This window comes from Pelmatolapia mariae, linkage group LG5 (assembly GCF_036321145.2).
Source record: "Pelmatolapia mariae isolate MD_Pm_ZW linkage group LG5, Pm_UMD_F_2, whole genome shotgun sequence".
Classification (NCBI taxonomy): domain Eukaryota; kingdom Metazoa; phylum Chordata; class Actinopteri; order Cichliformes; family Cichlidae; genus Pelmatolapia; species Pelmatolapia mariae.
The window spans coordinates 23,943,858-23,960,483 of NC_086231.1; the positions used below are offsets into that span (position 1 = coordinate 23,943,858).

Below are 16,626 nucleotides of genomic sequence, written 5' to 3' on the forward strand. Positions count from 1 at the left end.
GCGCACACCTTTGTGCACCTTCTGTGCCTAAGCACACTAGACATGCCACCAAGACATGTCCCAGTGCTCTGCCCTGCCTACACACATTGGAAACAAGTACTGTTACTCTGTACTCTGTTCTTTATGTGTGAGATACGTTGGGAAGCATGATGAAATTATTATTCACTACACCTGCTTATTTATAGTCAAATACAGCAAATGAACCAAAATAGCTAAAATAGCAGGGTCCCTTGTGACCTGTAATGTCACAAGGGACATTACATATGCAATTTTTTATAATACTGACCAAAATACTTAATACTGTTTGATGGAAGACAGGAGGACAAAACAGTTGTGACAGACGGATTACTCTTAGCTGGAATATTCTCACGTTCAGTGTCCTTCTTTCTTTTCCAGTGGTTTCATAAGGACAACTAAGTTATCAAAATTGTGCTGCGGTTAAGCAACGACCAGCCCCTAAAAGAGAAGAGTGTATTGAAGGGAGAAGAAGAGCATCTCTCAACTTTCATGGTGTGGAGGGAATTGAATGAGTGTTATTGAATGAGAAAGGGGAGAGGTGTTGCTGCACTCATAGTCTCCCTGTGACAGAGAGGGTGGGAGGGTGGTGGGGCAAAGGTCAGCAAAGAGGAGTAGGGGTGGGGGTGGTGGTGGGTAGTGAGGGATGAGGGAGTGAGAAAGAGACAGCATCTGGAACCAGAGCCTTTCCCAGCCAAGTTACGTTTGTTTAGTCTAAAAGATGAGTGTAGGGGAGCAGCAGAAAAAAAGTAAGGCCAGGAGAATTAAAGCATTCAGTAACAGAGAAAGGAAGGGGAGAGCAGGTATGAAAGTGTGCATGTGTTTGTGTCTTTTATGCCGCACATACTTTTGCAAGCATGGAGAGTTTCATTTCAACAGCTCGAGCTTTGCCTTTTGTTGTGATTTGTGTTCCCGATTTTAATGCCAACTGAAAAGTAGTGAGCACTCTCCGAAACGCTTTAAAGATGAAGTTAGCAGCTGCAAGCAAAATGTTTCATCAGACAGATGTAAAATTCCCCAATTATGATGCCATTATCCAAAAACTAATTGGGATGCTACGAGTGAAGATGATGACGCCCAGATGGACAGAATGGCTAATTACTTTATGAAGTGAATTTCCAGAACAGAGGTTTTGGATAAAGCGTGGGAAACACTTCTTACTGCTGTACTCGCAGTCACCTTGTACTGACGCTGGCATAAACCACAGAAAAAGATCCGAAGTAAAAAAAATGGAGATATTGTTTTAAGGTGTATGCGTTTGCTTGTTTAGTGTGTCCAGTGCTCTCACCTCTCCCCTCCCCCTTTGCACCATATTAAGGCTTCAAGGGAGGTCAGCTCCTCTTGACCTCTGCGTTCCACAGCAAGGCACCGTAGCTGGGCCACACACACATATGCACCCAAACACTTCACACACAAAGACACTATACACACATGCACACATATGCAGCGTCTCACCTCATAAACGCCTGACTAAAAACACTAAAAGCGTTGCTATAAGCAGACACCTAAAAGAAGAAGAGAAAAAAAAGAAGAACAAGGAGAAAAAAAGAGACACGAGCTGATTTAATTTTGAAACAAACGTGTGCCAAGTCATATGTCATAAGTAAAAAGCGCAGTAGAGAAAAAGAGAAGATCATCCATCTGAAGTCATCCAGACAGAGGTCAGCGTTTTCACCTATCAGGGTGTCCCGAAGCCTTCATTTTGTAGAATGTACAAACACAGCTTTGTTTGGCTGGAATTTGGTTGTGTGCTCCATGAGCATTCCCCGGCCCCTCACTCAATGACCTTTGGCCTCTAGATACACACAAACACATGCGCACACAGTGATATATGGGGATTTCTAGGTTATACAGTGCACAACAACAACAGGCACAGCCAGACAGGACATGAGTTGAAACTGAGCTGGAAATGATCTCAATGCCAGCTTTTATTCCCCAATAACCTACTTCTGGGTTTGTCCATGCATACAGTGGCACTGTGTCTGAGCTCTGATACTTCTATTAGTACAGTACACTCTAATGTGGTACACTATGTGCTGTGCTTACTTGTGTAGAGTGGAATTTTAACAGGGCAGTGTTGTCTCAACTCAAACATGGCTCTCTCCTTGCCACATAATATAATGGTAACCTTCTACTGTGATCATCTTGTGAGACAATCACAAAAGATACCTCAACCTATTTAAAGTCAGTGCCTGGAAAAAAAACCCAACATTTGAACAAACTGCTGCTAGCAGAGGTAAAACAGACAAAAAGCTCTGTCAGAGTGACTTCCACAGTCAACTATCGGAAAGTTACGACTGCAGAATCCAGGTGGTTGTTGTGCCTTTCATGCAGTCATACAAGCAAAAGCATTCATATCAAAGCATACAATCAGAGGCATGGCTTGTGTGTGCTTTCCTTTCTCTACAGTATATATACATGTGCATATGTTTTAGAGAAGTTTTGTGTAGATTACAGTTTCTATGAAGGCTGATATGGTAAGTGACAACAATTTATAGAAAATTGCAGTTGGGGACCTATTGAACAGAGTAAAGTGAATTTTTTGTATGTTTTTTGATGTCAATCTATGTGGCTCCATGACCTGTGGCCCAGAGTCTTGTGTGTGACCTCATCAAAGAGAGACGAGAAAACAAGCATCCCTCTTGAGGACAACGGTCATTCATCTTTCCATCTTTGTTCCTTTTTAGAGCCTTCTGCCCGTCATGAGGCGAAATCAATGTCCTAACAGGATAGAGAGAGACACAAAGATGCAGACACAAAGACCACACTCTCTCACACACATACACATACAAACGAAGCACAAAGAGGGAGAATCTGCGCGCGGCGCTACTTTATGAGTTTTCTGTGAGGCCGAAGCCATTGTTTGTACTCAAAGCACTTGACCTTGTAAAGAAAGGAATGAAACAATTTTGCAGCACTGCATTTAGAACCTCAAAAATGGACTGGTCTCATTGTCCCCTCTGAAAGTTGTTGTGACATGAGAATGTTCTTTGAATTTTTTTTGTGTACATATTAGGTAAAATGACTGCAATTTTAGTCCTTGGTAATAATACACAGGTTTATCTCCTGCATTGGGTTTTGCACTCAAGGATGACACAGCCCGATTGTTAGTTACTGTATCTAGTAATAGGTAAGGAAGCTATAACTGGACTAAGCTATTTTTTCACACAATTAAGCCAAAAATTCTTATTTATGGTAATTATTTGACCCACTGAGTTTACATATACAGTAACTTGGCTTTTCTTTGCACTAAGGAAGATATCTTATATATTCATCCACCAAATATTTGGTATTGGATATAGAGGTATATTTTGAAATTTGTGAAGTCCTCAACATGCTAAGCAATGTTTTGTCTGACTGTTTGATCACAGAACCGGTTTCTGCTGATGTCATCTTGATTGCAAAAAAAAAGAAAAAGAAACAATAATGTGACAAAGACTGGCACTTCTGCATTGGCTTTTCTGCATTGGTTGTGAGTTCAAGCCTCACCTGGAGTGTCCTTGATGTTCTCTATGTTTTGGGGTCTAAAAACTGAAGCCAACGGTGAAATCTCTCCAACACCAAGCATGGAGCAACTCCTTTGGTTGCAAAAAGAAGTCAGTATGTCTTGACTTCACTAATTAAAAAACAAAAAAAGCTCCAGTGGCGCAATCGGTAAGCGCGGGGTACTTATAAGACAGTACGTTGGAGAGTAATGCTGAGGTTGTGGGTTCAAACCTTAGCTGGCGCATCTATGTTCTTTTTATGGTTCAACTGAACTTAAATCGCTATGGTCCACCTCTATGTAACCAAGCATTTAGGCATGAACTGCTGTCATGGCACTATGTTGTGCTCTTGACATCGTGGTTGCAAAAAAGCACTAATGTGAAAAGGATGAGCATTTCTACATGAGCTTTTCCAACCTGGAAGCAAGGTTTGTTACTGTCTGTGCTTTGGGGTCTAAAAACTGAAGCCAATGGTGAAATCTCTCTAACAGCAAGCACGGGGCAAAAAGAAGTCAGTATGTCTTGACTGGACTGACCCTTCACCAACGCAAGCTCCAGTGGCGCAATCGGTTAGCGCGCGGTACTTATAAGACAGTACATCGGAGAGCAATGCCGAGGTTGTGCGTTCAAGCCTCACCTGGAGCACCTGTCTTCTCTTGACAGTGCTGTTTTAAATGAACATAAAGGTCCACTTGGTGCAGCCAGCCAAATAAAATTCAATTAAAAACAAAATTGCTTTTTTTTTTTTTTTACAAATTCTGCCCCTGTTTTTCTCTCCATAGTGTTTACCTGCATTTAAAAAAGGAAAGAAGAAAAAGAAAAACTGAAATGTGATTGGTTGATAGAACTTCGACAAACAAGTGGAAAACCTGAAATGAAAAATCACACACTTACTTTAGATTCTGCAAATTCATATGTAGATTTCTGCTAATAGAGATTAATGAGGAAATTACTCTGCTTTGCACCTGATTTATTACCTGAATAAACATTTTTCTATTGCGTTTGTTGTTTTCGTCATTGTTAAATGGTGTTCATTTTAAAAGTCATGATACCATTCATAGTAAAATAAATGATAAAGCAGGCTATATTTACCTGTAGTGGACAAGTTATAACTGTTTCAGTGTGCTGTGTCATTTGGCGTTCTGTCAGAGTCAGACAGAACACCAAAGTACTATTGACTTGACTTGGATGGATTACCTGTTAGGGATTAAAAAGCTAACATGGGATGTCAGCACAAAAAGCAAAAGTGTATGTAGTAGATACTTTCATCTCAACCTTCTGTCACATATAGGGTTATGAAAAAGTCTTATTTTTTTTCTATATCTGTCACACTTATGTACATTCCAGATCATCAAAATGATTTTTCTTATTAGACTAAGAAAATCTGGGGAAAAGATGAGCCTCCTAGTAGATGTATGAGCATTGACAGCTCATACAGGGGGTCACAAAAGAACCAAGAACAACATCTAAAGAACTGCAGGTTTGCCTTAGTTAAAGTCAGTGTTCATTATTGAACTATAAGAAAGAGAGTGGGTAAAAATAGCATCGGTGGAAGAGTTCCAACACAAAAACCACTGCTGACCTAAGCCTCACATTTGCCAAAATAAAAAATCTTGGCGATCCCCAAAACTTTTTCAGTGATAGTGTGATTTTCTGTGGTTGCTTTCCCGCTTCAGGACCTGAACAAACAATCGATGGAAGCATGAATTCTGCACTCTACCAAAAATCCTGAAGGGGAAGTTCAGGCCATCACAAGCACACTTGCAGGTTATCAAGGACAGTAATCCAAAATACACAATCAAGTCCACCTCTGAATGGTTAAAAAAATAAAATAAAAATAAAAAGAATGTTTTGGAGTGGCCTAGTCAAACAGTTCATTCATGCTCAAAACCCTTGAAAATATGGCTGAATTTAAATATTTTGCAAAGACGAGTGGGCCAAAATTCCTCCACAACAATGTGAAAGACTCATTGCTAGTTATTGTTATAGTCATACTGCTTGATTATACAGCGGTTCTTGCTGCCAAGGGTGGCACAAGCAGGTATTGGGTTTAGAGGGCAATTGGTTTTTCACATAGAGCCAGGTAGGTTGGGACAACTTTTTTCCCTTAATAAATGAAATCATCATTTAAAAACTGAATTTTAAATTTAATTTTTTTTGTGAAAACGAAAAGAAAGAAATCAGGAAGGCAAATACCTTTCCCTGACACTAGTACTCAATCCTCTACTGATTGCCAGCAGCCTTCTGAAACCACACTGAATACCTAAAAACAGTTATTTACATTAAAGAATCCTTTAGCCTGATCAAACAGAAGGATCCTGTGAATGAATGGCTTTCCAGTTAATGATAAATTTAATAAATAAAATTCTTGATACAGTAAATTTATAAAAACATTTTAGACACTTTGAAGCTTTCTCTCTCATGTTCTGACACATTTTTAAATGAATTTATTTTTTCATGAATTTGGACATAGTAATGCACAGTGAGAATGTCAAAAACCAGCTCTTTTGGTGTGTTAATTTCCACTCAAGCCCTGGTACCCTCTTTATATCAGCTGTTTCTGAGATCTGGAGTCCACCTGTCCCTTATTAATCGCACATTATTAAAAATAATCATACCAGTCTTCTTTCACTCTTGCATTAGACATACCACTTAACTGTTCTTTAAATCATCTTTAAATTTTATCTTATCAGCCAATCATATGTATGCCCTGCTGAGCATTAGAATAGGGAAGAAAGGCAATTTTAAGAACTTTAAGTGTTGTTGGTGCTTTACGGACACTGTTGATCAGCTGGGATTTTCTCGCACAACCATCTCTAGGGTTTATAGAAAATGCTCCACAAAAGAGAGAATATTCAGGGGGCAGCAGTTCTCTGTGGGAAAATACCTTGTTGATCCCAGAAGTCTGAGGAAAATAGCCAGGCTGCTTCCAGCTGATAGAAAGATAACAAATAACCACTTATTATAACCAAGGAATGCAGAAGAGCGTCTCTGAACACACAACATGTCAAACTTTGGAGCAAATCGTCTACAGAAGCAGACAACCGTAATGGCTGCCACTTTCGTCTGCTACAAACACATAATTGGGGCTACAGTTGACACGGGCTCACCAAAATGGGACAATGGAAGATCAGAAAAATGTTGCCTGTTCTGATGTTACTTTCTGCTGAACATTCAGATGGTAGGGTCAGAATTTGATTTAAACAATATGAAAGCACGGAGCCATCCTGCCTTTTATCAGTGCTTTAGGCTGGTGGCAGTTGCATGATGGAGTGGGACCTTAGTACCAAACACCACAGCCCACCTGAGTACAGTTGCTGACCATGTCCATCTCTTTATGACCACAGTGTGCCCATCTTCTGATTTCTGCTTCCAGCAGGATGATGTGCCGTGTCACAGCTCAAACGGTTTCATTTCTGATTTCTTTAACATCCTGAAATGACCTCCACAGTCATGAGACCTCAACTTAACCGAGCACCTTTGAGATGTGGTGGAATGAAAAATTCACATCAGGGATGTGCAGCTAACAAATCTGCAACAACTGTGTGATGCTATCATGACAATATGGACCAAAATCTCAAAAGAATGTGAGCAGCACCTTGTTGAATCTGTGCCATGAAGAATTAAAGCAGTTCTGAAGAGAAAAATGCCGGACAAAAGCCAATCCTTACTGAAAGGCACATACCAGCTGCAGGGAGTTTGCCAAAAGGCACCTAAATAAGTCTCAGACCATGAGAGGTAAAATTCAGTTGATCAGTAACATGCAGGGGCTAGGTAGCTGTATCACAGTTTGAGAGAAATGACACAAAAAGCAAAATATGTAGCAAAACCATGTAAAATGACTTGTCATATCATTCATATTCCATTTCTTGTTACCAAGCTGTTTGTCTTTTCATTTTGGTATATTGTTCTTGAAATCCAAACTGTCAGTTGAAAATTACTCATCATTTCAGGATAAGAATAGCATCCCAAGATCGCAGTGGTCCTTGTGTCCCAACAATATCTCAGACAAGTACAAACAATTCAATGCTTGTTTGCAAGATGAAGAAAACCACTGCCACAGGTACACAAATTCAGGCGTTAATTGTGTTGTAGGGACATGAATCTGCTTTGTCGCATCTCAGAGTGTGTTTACCTTATAGAAACAATAAGTCCCTATAACATAAAACACTTTTAAGGGTGAGTGTTAGTGTAAAAGTAAAGGGTAAAGCAAATAGGTGTTATGATTAAGGTAAGTCTCCAAGAAATGAATGGAATGTAATGTCCTGGACACATGACTGTGTGTGTGCGTGTGTGTGTGTGTGTGTGTGTGTGTGTGTGTGTGTGTGTGTGTGTGTGTGTGTGTGTGTGTGTGTGTGTGTGTGTGTGTGGCACTCTGTAATGGATCAGTATGAATGCCTCGTTAGCAAGCGCCACTAAAACCCTGTCGGCCCTTCAGAATATGAGTACCATTTTAGAGAGCAGCTTTTGCTGTAGCATTCTAACTACCACTTACACATTATGTTCTGCTCTCTCTCTCTCTCTTTCTATCACACACACACACACGCGCACACACACACACACACACACACACACACACACACACACACACACACACACACACACATTAGCCCACGCACATACACTCAACAAGCACTTGCATGTGTGGGCAGCTGACTGAATTGATGAAACAGTATTCTGCATCCTCCGGGGAGTAGAAACACACCACTCTATTTAGCATCAGAAAGGCTACATTCACTCTTTTCATCTGAGAGGTGAACTGAGGAATGCCCTCAAGGTGTGGACAGAGGAATAAAGATGGTTACAGGGGTCTGGTGTAGGGTTTAGGTGGCCAGCTGACTCCACCATTGGTTTCTTGATCATTCCATTCATTTTTCTCTTTTACAGTAAATCTTGCCTTCCACTCTCAACACCTCACATCAGGCAGAGAACAGAGGTTATAATTGTAAACAGTAGCGGATCTTTTCATATCAGCAGTTTCATACCTCGCTGTGTTTGCTGTGTACTTGTTTTATCCTCATTTGTGGTCATGTTTCTCTTCTCTAGTCTCTACAGGCCATTTCCCTATGAAAAAAAAATCCACTAAAGGGAGCGCACACACACACACACACACACACACACACACACACACACACACACACACACACACACACACACACACACACACACAGATACAGGTAGCAAAGTTTCTACTGGAGTTTTCATAGCAAAGCCAAACAAAACATGAAACGAAGCAAACGCAAAAGAGTGACGGTAGTGAGGAGGAGGAGGAGAGACGAGAAGGGAAGCGATTTTCTCTGGTTTTTGAGGCTGCACCGCATGTACTTCTGACAGGTGGGAGGGGAGATGAAGCGTGCATTGTGTTCGCTTGCTAATTAGCATCGTTAGCGGGGCCCATCCACTGTGAATGGAAGAGATAGTATTAGTGAGGTTTATGCACAGTGAGTGGTAGAGATAGGAAGAAAAGAGTGTGGTACAGCCAAAAGCTGTATATGCTAACGCTACATTAAGTTTGATAAACTTGCAGGTCCTTTAATGGACTCAGAAGAGGGAGGGAGGGAAAGATGAACAGGGAGAGCGAGGACGTGTAAAGAAGTGTACACCAGGCTGCTTCAGGCTTTCCTTTCAACACCCTGAATACAACTACTACGGTGCTCATAAAACCATGATGACACATGCATAGAATAATGAGCTATTGTGTGTGTACGTGTGTGACTGTGTGTGTGTGTCTTTATAGAGGTTTAGGTGTAGTGATTTTTGAGATCAGACTTCTCTCCTTTTATCTTAGCTTTTGTTAGGTTACACATTGGGTGTAGGTTACAAGCCATTGGCTCTATGAGTAGTCCTGTTTGCATAGGATTCATATTACAAACACACTTATAACTCTTTTGAGCGAAGGGATATTTCCTCCTAGTAAGTGTTTCGGTTTATATGTAATGCTTTTATGTGTATTAGAGCAATAATAAGAGTGTGTGAGTGTGCATTCATTTTTGTGTTTGCCAAACTGACCCAAGAGGTAACATAAAACTGTCAGCATCATCCAGTCACTCAGGTTTTTTTTTCATGCTGCCCTTTACCCCTCCCTTCACTTGGTTCAGCTCTCTTTCTTTCAGTCTCTTCATTTTATCCCCTCCAGTGTCAAGAAAAGGCCCTTGAAGCTGTTTTGCGCTCCCTTTCTAGGTACAGACAAGCACACGCATGCAGCGCACACATACACTCTCGCTAAAAACCCGAATGTAGAGGACCATCGTAGAAGTAGAAGAGAATGCGAGGAGGCTGTTGTTTGTGGTGGAGTTTTCAAAGATGAACATCTAACTAAACAAAGCTGTCTACCAGAAATTATTATGCTTATATACAAGGAAAATGTATTAGCAAACTGGTTATTTAAGAATAGTAATCGTGGCTGTTATTGGGAACAGGTAGTATTATTATTTCAGCGCATGCATTTGGCAAAACAATTAGGGTTTCAGAAGGTGGCAAAAAATCTTTTTCTGGTTGAATTTAGAAAATGTTCACTACGAATCCAGATGCAACATTTTTCTATTTAGAGCTGATATTTCCAAAGACTTCTCTTATATAAACTAACAAACTGAACTACATTCACTACTTCATAGTATAATTCATGAATAAGACTTTTTTATAAGAGTCACACACATAAACAGTTTGCACATTTCATATAATATGGTCTTATATTGTACACATGAATTTTGGAGAGAGAAAAAAAACTAATTTATGAAATTTAAAATGTAACTATACACTCATGCTAATAAAAAAAAACATACACCTGCAGTTTGCAAGTCTAGGGCAAAGAAAAAAGATCAGCAATGGTGTTAGAGAAGCAACTGTTGGTATTGATCAATTTTGGAACAGACAATTTGAAGTCCACCAAAAGTGTAACAATCAAAACAGGTACCAGTTTTCCCATGAGTGGACATCCCAGAAATTAACCCCAAGATCAGACCATGCAATACTCTGAGAAACTGGGAAAAATGAAGAGCTGCATCTGACATTTTACAGACATCAGTTAGTACGTTAAATGTTAAAGTTTATGGCAGTATAATTAGAACAAGACTGAACAAGTACAGCTTGTTTGGGAAAGCCTCTTCTCTCTATAAAGAACATGACAGCACAGCTTAGGTTTGTAACGTTGAATTTGGACAAAAATACGTCTGGAACAATATTATTGGGACAGAAGAGACAAAAGTGGAGATGCTTAGCTACAATGCACAGCACCACATTTGGTGAAAACTAGCACAAACACCTCAAACCAAGTGTCAGCACAGTAGTGGAGGAGTGATGATTTGGGCTATATCAACAAATAACTTAAAGAATCAAATATAAAGATTAGTTTCATGTTAATTTTGCCAGTTTATGACTACCATTAAAATGCAGTCTTTTTGTGATTTGGGATGTGGAAGTGCATAATATATGATAAACAACGTACAGCTCCTTTATAAATTACACCTTCACAAAATTCTTCTCTCCCCCTGAGCATCAACATAATTCTGGCCACATGCATGATAAAGAAAAGAGAATAAAAGCTTGTAACTTCTATGTTTAAAAGTTTTTAACCTATTTAAATTTAAAATTAAAACTGTTACTGTAGCAATATGCTAGCAACCAAGGCAATTCTATAGAGGTTTTTGACAACAAGTTGGGGAAGACCACTTTTTTCTTTAGTGACCGTTGGTTGCCATGGGAGGCTGTGCAGACCAATTTGGGGTTATGTATAACTGGGCCTTTAGCATGCAATTCCCAGTGACTACCATCAGCTTCCCGCAAGTACAACTGGTGAGTGAATACCTACATCACAATCAGTGGTTGGTTGTAGACCAGTCGCAGGACTTTATTCACTTGATCCTACTTGTCACCGTGATTGTCACAGGTCCACAATGGCAGGTTAATGTCACATAAATATGGTCATGCATCTGCAAAACCTCAATAGAAATCAATATAATGTGCTGCACTCAATATGTACACCCGCCTGGTTGCATAGCAACATGTATTGTTTACATGCTATAACATGAGCAAGTGCTAGCCAGATGTCATTGACAGATAAACATATGGGGGACTGTAGTTCGATAATAGTTGCATAATAGCTGCACCTCTGAATAGGTTGTAGATGTGATGTTGGCAGAGCAGGGCAACATATATCGCTGGTTGGAGGCTAAAGAGAGTCCAGAGTCCACATTGCAAAGGGCTAGTCCAAGTCAATAAAGAGTCAGCAGATGAAACTTAACAACTTAACTTCTTCAAGAAATGACTTCTTTGCCATTGCAGCTGTTGTTGCAGGACAGAATCAAAATGACCTCCCCTCAAAGTTCTGGTGTTAAATTGTCATTTAGCTGCATTGACAAATGAAAAATTTACAATAAACATCAATAAGACAACCAGTAACCCCTCCAAACCATTTATATAAACTAAACTTTCCATTCAGCTGTTTAGCCCTCAGTGACAATTTAACGATTATTTCTTGTTTAAAAGAAGACTGTTTATACCCACACATGCAATTAAAGATGACAAAGATACGCTGTGGTTTATGTCCGGGTAAACAGCAAAATGAGCAGCACATTTTGATTGAGAAATCAAAGGAAGTACATAAAGAAACCGCCTTATAGTAATGCTGCATGTATGGGATTACAGTTTACAATTGCTTTGTAGCTCTGATGAACACTTCCCTCATTATCCCCAACTTCAGTGCATTACAAATCCCTTCTGATAACAACATCTTGCAGGCCTCTATCATCCTTATACAGTACAGCACAAGAGCTTTTCATTACACTGTCACCCGTCATAATCCGCCGACCAGCGTGGCCCTCACGGTGCATCAAACAGATGACTCTGGAACAGAGGAGAGGAGGAGGGCGCGAGAGCTGGAGGCAAGGACGGGGGTGGTGTAATGCGGTGTGTTTGTAAATAATCTCTCTGTCACGGTGGTAAATAGCAGTTTATTTAACAAGCATCACATCACAGGAGCGCTTTCACCCTCCGCCACCCCGTCCCTTCTTCTTCCTGCCTTCATCCCTTTCTCCTTTCCTCCTCTCCTCCGCTCTCATCTTTGGCTCTGCGGTTACAGCAGAACATTAATAATAATAACAATGATAAACAGAGAGGAGCGATAACCACAGTAGTGTGTGTATAAGAGGCCCTCACGCTCAGCCAGCTTACAGCGCTTAGCCCCCATTAAAGATGGGATGCGGAGGGGTGGGGTGGGGTGGGGGGGGGGGGGTGCAGCAGGAAAATAAGAAGCTGTTATTTTGCATGATATTAACCACATGAAAGCATACGGCTGCCGAGGACAGTAAAAGTCGCTGAAGAAGACAGAGGGAGGGTGCAAGAGAGGGAGGCTTGGTGAGGGAATAATGTAAATAGTGACTGGCTGTGTTATTGGGCATAGCACTGCCAGACGTGTGTGCATGTGTGTGTGTACGTGTGTGTGCGTTATCATACGCAGCGCTGTCAGACGGTCCATTGTTTGGGAAGCGATAAAAGGCAATTTCCCAGAGTCCCTTGTAGAACCACACGCTCGGCTTAATTTGAGGGCCATTTTCCGTGACAGTGTTGACAGTTTATACATCTCTCTCCCTCCTTCCCTCTCTTTTCCTATGTCTCTCTCTCCCTCTCTCTCCCCCTTTCCTGCATTTCCTTGCTTCCTCTGCTCATCCTGTGTGCATGCTCACTTTGTAGGAAAGAAGCTTGTATTCATGTCTGTGTTTATTAGTATCTCACCCCCATGTTTGGCATGTTCCCTTTGAAAAGCCAACAATACCTGATACTCTAATACCTGTCAGCACGCACACACACATAACCACACACACGTGCGCGCACACAGAGCCCTCCACGTCTGATGGGAATGTTTTTCCCTCTGCCCTGTCTTAATCTTGCCCTGACACGGAGCATTGTGAGCTGTGCTGCGCAGCCATCAGAGGAGAGCATGTCCTCTCATCATCCTGAGAGAGGGCCTATTAGGAAGCTGAGGATGATGGGAGGCAGAAAGGAGAGAGGGAGAGAAGAGAGGAGATCGCAGGTTCAGGGCAGGATAATTGACACGGAGGCTCCTGTTGCCTGCGGAGGAGGTTTATCTGTACAATGCCTTTAGTGAGAGAGCAAACAAGACACTGTGAACAAACACGCACACAGGCAAACACATGTATAGTACATTCACACACACACACACACACACACACACACACACACACACACACACACACACACACACACACATATCTGAGCAGCTTATTCCTGCTCTTGAGGTTGGTATGATCTGCACTGGTTGTTTAAGTTTAGGGCTTGGCACCTTAAGAAAAGCAGGTTAATGAGTTCAGTGAAGTGTTTTTTGTTTGTTTTTTTACTTTAACCTTTTATTTGCTTTATATTGATCTATTTTTCTACTTACAGGAAACAAGATTATCTGGCACAAAGTACTGTTAAAAAAAACCCAAAGTAATCATTCTATGATCAAGGTTTAGCTTCACTGATGCAAAAAAAAATTAGTCTTTGAGTTTTAAAGGAAGGATTTGTTGTTACTGTCCAACATAAATAGAAAGACTTTGAAAATACTTATGAAAGACTAAAGTTTTACACCCTTTCACATCTGAAGATTAGGTGTTATAATGCTGAGTTTTTAAGACATAAAATATAAGATTTTGTAAAAACTGGGGATTGTGGAAAGTTGCTATGTAGACAAAGAAAAACTGTTGAACAATGGAAGGAAGAAGCTACCCATCTGAAAAGTCCCAAAACTAATAAACAGGTAGAAGAGAAGAGAAGAGAAGAGAAGAGAAGAGAAGAGAAGAGAAGAGAAGAGAAGAGAAGAGAAGAGAAGAGAAGAGAAGTGAGGTAAAGACAATATTACAGAGAAAATCCCCAGATGTTCCCCTCTAAGCATTTGCAATGGTGGGGAGGAAGAACCCATTTTAACAGGAAGAGAACTCGGGCAGAACCACTACCTAGGGATCGGCAGGGATCTACCGTGAGACAAGAGCAAAAGATTATAGAGAGACAAGGACAAAACTATGGGACAGAGCACACACAGTTAATGATTTGCAGTAATGGTACGCAAACACATCAGGAGTCACGTTCAGCACACCGTAGTCTTTAGCAGCTAAACTCAGTGATAGCCTAGCGTCACCTGATCCAGTCCTAACTACAAGCTTTATCCCCAAAAAAGACATTTTTAAACTTAATCTTAAATTTTGACATGGCTCCTGAGCCCAGACTGGGAGTTGCCTCCTGTGGAATCAGGAAAATAACTATGAGGTCTTTAAATTATTACATAAAGTTATGACATTGGTTGAGAGAATGGAGAGAGCTTGTGTGACTATGTTGACACAAGAAGTTTAATATTTGTATGAGCCAAAATCTTAAAGGTGTTTCATTTTGTCAAAAAGGAAGGTAATATTACCACCTTACATGAAGATAGCTGTAAAATATGCCACGTTAGCTAAACACGAATAAAAATAGCTACACGATTTCATTTGTCGGTGGCGCTGAAATAACTTGTAACAGGCTACAGTAAAAATTAAGTATGGATTTAATGAGAATATAGATAGAAAGAAGAATAAAGACGGTGGTAGTGGATGGAGATAATGGTGACAGATTGGTAGCAAGCTGCAGTCTCACATGTTTAAGTCTGAAGTTTTACTTACCTGTCCATTCTCCCCAGCATCCTCCCTAGTTAATATCACTGTGACCACACTTGCTGCCCTAGTCACATTATACATATGTTTTGGGGGAAAATAACTGTTGCTGTGGTACTTCTTGAGAGGACAGTCTCTCCTAATCATTTCACTCTTATACATCATTATGTGCATCCAAGCTTTAATAGAGAATGTGCAACATATATCACCTCAGCAGCATAGGTGTAACACTGTTTGCTGCACCTATATTAAAAGCACAGTATCGCCGCATAGCATCCGAATCTGGACAAAGGTAGGGTGAGACTCTGCAAGAGTTGTTGCATTTCTTCTTCTAAGCCTCTAAGTCAAGTAGCAACGGAGTAGCTCAGACAAAGATAAAGCTGTGCGGGTATCTGCTTACCATAATCTATAACCTACAAAAAAAGATGAAAAGGTTCCTGGCCATTCTTTTCTTCAGCTGTGTTATCATTTTTCAAAGCTGAGCTCTCTTGCTTTCTTTCTTACTGCGAGGCTGTTTTATTGTATTGTCATGAAAAAGTATTCTTATTGTATGTATTTTTTTATTATTATACTTCATTGTCTGTGGAGAATTCCCCATACCGGCAGTCTGGTGAGCAAAGCCAATGGCAGGTGTTTGATAAAGGCACATTTTGAGTTTGATGGGGCACTATCTGCCCTTTCTGAGTGATAAGTCACTCCTCAGTGAAAAGTGGATTTAAAAAACTGTATATGCCACAATCTATTCAGTCTCACAAAGTTGCAGACAGCAGAATAAAGGCCAAATACCATAAAGACTTTATAAAAGTAACACAAAAGGTTTTGCTTATTATCTGGAGCCCACAAGCTTTAACGTAACAGACTTTGGTAGAAAGACTCAATACATTCTCTGTTGTTTGGAGGGACCGTCCTGTGTATAGACTCCTCTCCTCACTACATCACGCTTCCTCTCTGTTACAAATTGCTCCACATAGGAAATAAGAGTATTGTTTCAGATTTAATAATGTTATAGGACTCCATCAAGACAACACTGCTCTATCAAACTCCTGCTATCTCCAGAGATAATTTAATCACTAAATGCCAAACTGCCACACCACATTTAGGTGTAATTTTCATCCATGCAAAGGTAATTTGTTTCAGTATTATGAATTAATTAAAGCCTAACGAAGATGGAGAAGGCTGTAGAATGTCTAATCAACAGGCCCTTGAAGACTGATTGATTGTCTCTCCTGCACACTGTGGCCTATCCTGCTTTCTCGTTCTTGTTGTCCCATCGTGTGCGTCTTCTTTTCTGTCATCCCTCACTTTGTGCCTTTTCATGGCTGCATATGTCATTATATGACACTGGCCGTTTATCAATGCCCAAGTACGCGAGTACGTACTCGCGTTCTCGGTGAGTACGTACTCGCCGAGAACGCGAGCACGGACTCGCGATATGTACAATTGGAACACCTGCGTACGTGATGATGTCACAGGTCCGGAGTTTTTAC

General features: G+C 40.6%; 1 non-coding gene across 1 annotated transcript; it reads left to right on the forward strand.

The window, feature by feature from the left end:
* Positions 1–4,051: 4,051 nt before the first annotated feature.
* Positions 4,052–4,145, forward strand: trnai-uau (transfer RNA isoleucine (anticodon UAU)). The gene is made up of 2 exons: positions 4,052–4,089; positions 4,110–4,145. It is a non-coding gene; the product is annotated as a tRNA-Ile (tRNA).
* Positions 4,146–16,626: the final 12,481 nt, after the last annotated feature.